This window comes from Cibotium barometz, chromosome 28, assembly GCF_041138505.1.
Source record: "Cibotium barometz isolate CiBa-2024 chromosome 28, ASM4113850v1, whole genome shotgun sequence".
In the NCBI taxonomy this organism is placed as follows: domain Eukaryota; kingdom Viridiplantae; phylum Streptophyta; class Polypodiopsida; order Cyatheales; family Cibotiaceae; genus Cibotium; species Cibotium barometz.
The window spans coordinates 11,327,511-11,334,463 of NC_141073.1; the positions used below are offsets into that span (position 1 = coordinate 11,327,511).

Sequence of the window (6,953 nt, forward strand, 5' to 3'; positions counted from 1 at the left end):
TTCGGTCCGCCTAAAAAGTGTTCTCTTAGTCGAGGCGCCCCACCTGATTTTATTGCATGGCATAGCTTACACTCCCAATCTATGAATCGATCACCAACGTTAATTGCATATTGCCACTCTATCCCAGGTGCCTTTTTTTTTCTGCTATTTGAAATTTGGACTCTATTGGAGGTATCACTGGATCCAACATTGTCCTCCATCTCAACAAATAACCTATTCAACCAAGCATATAACAATGAATACACAAATGAAAAAACAACAAATCACTCACGTATGACAAAACATACATCTGCAGACAAAGTACTTCGAAACTATCTTGACAAATACAAAAGATCATCACATAACATAAAACTACTTCAAACTATCTTGCAAGGTCTTACTACAAAACTACTTCGAGACTATCATGCACATTGCACCCCCAATGAAGGATGCCTTTTGTACCCAATTAAGGATACTTTATACAATCAAAGATCTATGCTTGCCCAATACTCTAGTATAGGACAATAGACCTTCTCTAACATTCACAAAAAAAATCAAAGATCTATGCTTGCCCAATACTCTAGTATAGGACAATAGACCCTTGTCTACTCTAAACTATATCAAGTATCAAGAACCAATACAAGCCCCTAAGCAGGACTCTTGGCTCCATCAAACCATTCATAAAGCAGAATGAGGTAGGTAGATTACGTACGTGGCTCAAATGCAAAGCTGAATGACTCCAAATTTGTCCCTAAATCTCCGCAAGTATTAGCTACGAACCACACCCTGCCCCCAGTTCAAAGAACTAAGGACGAGTGGCCCAATAGCCTTAGGAGTGCCTACAAGGAAAGACGACAGCCCCTAAAATAAGGACGTTCTTCCCAAGAGGACACTTCTAGCAACTCGAGAGCTCTACAAGTACTTTGAGGAGAGATATCACGCCCCCAAAACAAGGACTATCTTCCCAAAAGTTGTACGATGGGTGTCGGGCAGTGTTTATATACAGAATAATACCCCGTCGGTGTTTCTTGTTTTTCCCGGCGGGCCCGCCGGGCTTTTGTCTTTCCGGGCAGGCCCGCCGGGAAAACTCTGTATCCCGGCGGGCCCGTCGGGAAAGATAGAAGCCCGGAGGTGTTACTGGACTAGTGGGTTCCGGTAGGTCATTTCTCAGGTCATGTGAATATACAATGTGATCACAAGTTTTAATATGTTAACACTAGGTTTTGTTAACGTGATCACAAAATTGTGAAGACGTTAATGAAATCCCTGATCTCTTGAATACCACTATGAAGCAATGTGGCTTTGAGGATGCATAGTTTTTTGGATTCATGGTAGATGAGGCATCAGCAAATTGGAGAGCAGTAAGAGCAGTATACAATGGAGATCCTGATGAAGTTATGGAGGGGTGAGAAAGGACCTGTCTATTTCATTGGAAGCAAAGTCTACAGCAACACACGAAGAAGTACATAAAGAAAGATTTATGATATGACCATTCAATAATGTGTGAAAAGTGGAGGACATGCCAGACAAAGGACGAGTCAGTTGTTCAAAGTAGATTAATAAGAAGTTGGTGGCGAGGAGGAGCAGTCAAAGATATCAACATTATACTAGCATTAGATAGTAGGGGCATGGTGAATCCTTTTAAGATTTTGTTAAAACCCCCTCATGTAACATTTCATTGGAAAGCTCTTGAAGAGTAGGTTCTAAATCCACATTCTCCAACAAATTTGGAATTGGTATGCTCAAGATACACCAAAAAGTATATTGAGAAGAAAATTCCCAAAGTAATGGGATTTTCTCAAACTCCCTATTATTTAAATTTTAATTAGATTTGGTTGTTTAAATATGAGTCTTTTAATGAAAAATTTGGTTGGTTAAATGAAATTCTTTTAGGTATTTAGCTAAATGTGCAACAAAAGCTTGCTAAAAAGTCACAAAGCTCACAACCCCATGCTCGCTAAAAAATTTCCCCAGGGTGGACAAGTTGGGCGAAGGATTATGCTTATGTTATGCATAGGACTCAATGTAAGCTAGGGTAAGTTACAGATGGTGGAAGAGTCATGCTAAGGAGTATGCTTATGTTATGCATTGGAGATCATCCCACTCAATGTAAGCTAGGGTAAGTTAAAGATGGTGGAAGAGTCATGCTAAGGAGCATGCTTATGTTATGCATTGGAGATCATCCCACTCAATGTAAGGTAGGGCAAGTTAAAGATGGTGGAGAAATCTTTTGTAGGTGAGAAAACACAAATGCAACACAAGTGGAGGACACCAATGCCACTTGCAATGTGTATGACAAAAATAGACGCCAAGGAAGATATCTTGCTGAAAAGAGATAGATTGAAGACATGTGGAATAGCGTAAGGACTTCAAAAGGATGTATATCCAAAGAGAGCAAGGAATACATTTTGAGGAAAGCAGGTTTATTTGGCTAATCTATTTTGTGGCGATTATATCATTTGCATAGATTTAACATTTCCATGGACTTGGTCTACGATGTTATGCATGTCTTACCATTAAACGTTTTTCAAAAGTATATAAAGAAATGATGTCCAGTGCCTGCACACAAATGAAGAACACAATTTACAAGGTAGTAAAATAGGTTGCAAAAGAAATTCCTAAGACCATAATTTATGTAGGGCAGTGGTCAAACAACCCTTCAAAACACTTTATGATGTTTAAGGCAGAAGAATGTCAGAAATTTGTTCAATGGTGCCTACCTCACATTCAAAATGTGGTAGAGGGAATTAGTCAACAAGATGTTCACATTGGCATACTGCTTTATTGATATTGCTCATATGTTTTTTGTCTGCATAAGAGAAATCGTGGATGGCATGTGATATTGAAATTTGTCATGCATTGTTACTTTCTTGCAGGTGCATCTTGTCGGAAGTGAATGATGGACCAAATAGCTCTCCACTAGAGCATGTTGTAGTTATGATTTCTTGTTCTCACTCATTTTTCTTTGTTATATCAAACTTAAATCATGTATCAATTAAAATTTTCTCTCTAAATAGGTAATGGGGGAAATTCTTGAAGACATCTTATGGCATGGTTCTCATGATTGCTATTGGTGATTCTCCTTTGAAAGGAGTGTATCTATCTATCTAAGTATCCCCACGAGAAGTAAAGCGAATGAGATTTCTTTCACCAAGTTTCATAGTCACATAATATTCACAAGGGTAAGGGATCAATTAAATAGTGAAAACGATGGCATTAGGAGCCGTGATAGAGATAGGAATTTCATACATTCTTGTTTATTAATGTCTGGGGGGGTCATAGCCTTGATAGAGCTAGCTAGCGCTATGGAATGCTATGATTGGCATAAAAAATGCATTTTGCATGTAATGTCATAGAAAGAAAGTAAGTGACATTTGGGATTCATGCCATCGCTTATTTGATCTTTGTGTGCATGTAAGTTCTTGATTCACGGGAAAGGAGTTCTTATAGGAGGCAAGAAAAAAAAAAGGCCCTTCTTATTAAGTGTCTCAGAAAAAGAAAGCAACATGAACTTTTACAACAAGATAGGATGGTGTCTTCTAAACCTTGGGAATATTCAATATCATGCTTATTTCTCTCAATGGCTTTTAAGAATCAAATTAAGTATGCACTAGGTGAGTATGTTGTACTTGAAGATCATACTTCATTATTGAATGGAGAAGGGGTTTCAACTTACGAGTGTGTTTGAAGAAAATCTTTTGTCATGAACAAGGAGGATAGATCGATGTCTTTATCATGGTAGAGTGCATTTTGGATAGATTTGGCAATCTTGATGAAGTGTCAAGGATTCCTCTTATACATAAAAGTCAAAGAGACAATTGTGGTGTCATAATAAGACCGATTGATTGTCTTATTCATAAGTTTGATTGGCTTCAAGATAGTGGTGATGATATGGAGATATTATATGAGGTGGGTGGTCGTAAGGATTGCTCTAAGTTGGTGAATCTAGGAAATCTAGGTTGTGTTAATGTTCCTCCCTAGGTCTAGGAAGGTGATCATGTGCTTATAGTTAAAAAGGGATCTAAAAAAATGGAAGCTATTGTGAGAGGCATGGACATAGATAGAAAAAGGCATTCCTTTCTTGGTTGGATGATTTTCATGGAGAAAGTGCTTGGGTGGATTCATTAGGAAAATTCTGGACTCAAAAGAGGGCTGTATCAATAATAATATAATAATAGACACATAGATTGAGTGACATGAAATCTAGGAACGATATTCACCGATGGTGGGACCTCTGTACAAACCCACCTAAAATGTGGAGAAACTCTTATCTTCATGAAATATTAAAAAAAATGATCACCTTGTCTTAAAATATTTAAAACCGTTTTTTTGTCAGCACCTAACATAATAAAAGAATGTTTTCCACATTCCTGTGTTTGACGTGGAGCACTAAAAAATTCTTTCCACCACCCCTAGAACTAATGAAGCTTGAATGCTTGGAATAGATAGATACACATTCTCCTGGTTATTCCCTCAACTTGGTTCCACTTTTGAATCTCGAAACATCTTTGGTGCCCAAAAGAACACACCGTCCCTCATTTCTTCTTCCCTCCTTGATCCACAAAAGTGGTTAGCTCAGTCATCCACTTTCTGCTACTTCTTCTTTCTCATACATCTGTTAATCTCTCATGGAACCCGAAAGTGGACTGAAACAAGCAAGGAGCAGCATCTCATCTGTTGTGTTGTATAACATAAAAGACGAGAACGAAGAATGGATTCCCCAAGTATACAGGAAGTACTCTTGGGTCACTATGCAGCCAGGAAAACGTGGCCACTACCGAGTGAAGGGAAAGGCATCTGAAGACTTGGCCAAACATTGGAAAGGAAGGATCCTTGACTTTAAGATGGCACTAGGAGGGAAAACTGTCAAAGAAGTGTTGATCCAGCATGTATTCATGCAAAAAGAGATCAACATGGGACCATTGGAAGAACTTCCAAGACAAAGACCACATTGTAAGTGCTTGTGTTTTGTATTTCAATGTTGTAAATAAGGTGATTGATATACATTTTTTTTGCCTTGCATAGACCATCCAATCTTCAAGAGTGGGAGCATGCCCAATGCTTGATGACGGGATTCTTGAATGTCGTACATGGTGAGGTGGGGGGACTTCAATATGAAGGTCGTGCACCAAGTGATCTCGCAAGAAGTAGAACATATTTCTATGACTCATTTTATACCTTGCCCACTCAATCGAGTCGACATGGAAAGTTGGAACGTATTTCATTGCCCGCACTTGATAGTCCTGAGTGGCCATTGCTTGATATACAGAAGTGATAGAGTCATACAGGACCAAAATGTTCAATGATATTAAATGTGCTATGAAGCCTAGCATTGGTGCAAGAAATGTCCACTTAAGTTTGTTTGTTCCAATTGCATGCTTTGTTGATTTATTTTCTGATTGTAAACAATTGAGAAAAACTAGAACAACTTTTGTGTGCAAAGATATAGATGAAGCCTGGCTTGATCATTTGTTTGACAAAGGTTGGAGAGTGAAATCATCAAAGGGAGATGATTTGATCGAATGTCGATTGAACACCTCCGACATTGCATTTCGGTGAGTGTTATAACATTCAAATGTATTTTTGTGAAATAGTTACAACGCTTATTTGATTATACTCGAAAAATTATCCTAATGATATTTTGGAATCAGATACTATATTGCCAGGCAACATCTGTGCATTTCATTTACTTATAGAAGGTTGCGATGGATCAACAACAACTGGGAAAGCATGGACCAAGATACAAGAGATGGCAGCCACTCTTGCTTCATAGATATAGTTATGACTCGACAGGGTCACCCATCATTGACATTAGAAGTGGAAGAGAATTGGACTCTCGAATATGTTAGGAAGGAACTAGAAGTAGCTATTCAGAATCCTCCAGATCAATTTTGCTTCAAGCTCGATGCTCGGAAGTTAAGTAAAAGAAGAGAGCATCAGATCATTTGTAAAGATGTTGCAGCCCCACATGAATTGGAGGCACTAGAAGATATATGATGTGACCATGTATATGGTGACAATGTATTTTCCATATGCAATAAACTTATCTATTCAGAACATTGCTTTTGTAATGCTTTATTGTTTAAAACAATGTAATGAAGGCAAAAATTTCCCAATTAAATTTTCATGTACACAAAAAAGGCTTAAAGTAAGAAAACAAGCAGTGAAGGAACACAGTAGCAAATTTGATCCTCTGATTTTTAAATTAAAAGTGCATTTACAATTGATGTTCTCTCTCCAATAACACCAAATATGTGCAAAAAAATATAAATGTATATGTGTAGCTGCATATTTACAAACGTACATTTGTTGGAAGAAGGAAAAAACTATTTATTACTGGAACCCATAGGTATCGGCTTTAGGATGGAGCCATGGCTCTTCTCCCAAGTACGGAGCCCATGTAAGAGGCTCAGGGGGGCCTATCCCCCCTCGTGGATTGGGTGGGATGAAGTCCACTGGGCCGTCTGGAGGCATAACTTCAGCAACCTTCATCAATTTCGCAATCGTTTCCTCCCTAAACGTTTGGACGTCTAGGTCCACGTAGCGAGACATTGATGGAAACTGCCATCACAATTCATCAAGGCATAAATAAGATCAACATGACAATATACAAGAAGATAAACAAGAGTACGCTTGCGTATGGGAGCTAAAAAATGCTTACATCCTCTGAAGGGAGCTGAAAAATGCTCCATAGCAGCAACAATGCATTAAGTGCAACCCTCCACCCACAGCTGTAACCATCTTCTTGTTTGGGGACACTAACCCAACACTCCTTGATGTACGTCCTCGGGCAATTGCGAAATAACAAAACTTTACAAGGAAACATATCAAGAGTGAGGCATAAACTTTAAGAGCCAAGAATGAAAAATTGTGGGAGGACAGAGAAAAGAGTATACCTTAAAACACATCTGAGCACTTTGTCGTTGACTTCAGTTTTAGGATCAAACAAAATGTTTATCTCCTCAGCATGAATC

The 6,953-nt window shown here is 38.5% G+C and overlaps 1 pseudogene; it reads left to right on the top strand.

The window, feature by feature from the left end:
- Positions 1-2,327: 2,327 nt before the first annotated feature.
- On the top strand, positions 2,328-3,335 carry LOC147622484 (uncharacterized; annotated as a pseudogene).
- Positions 3,336-6,953: the final 3,618 nt, after the last annotated feature.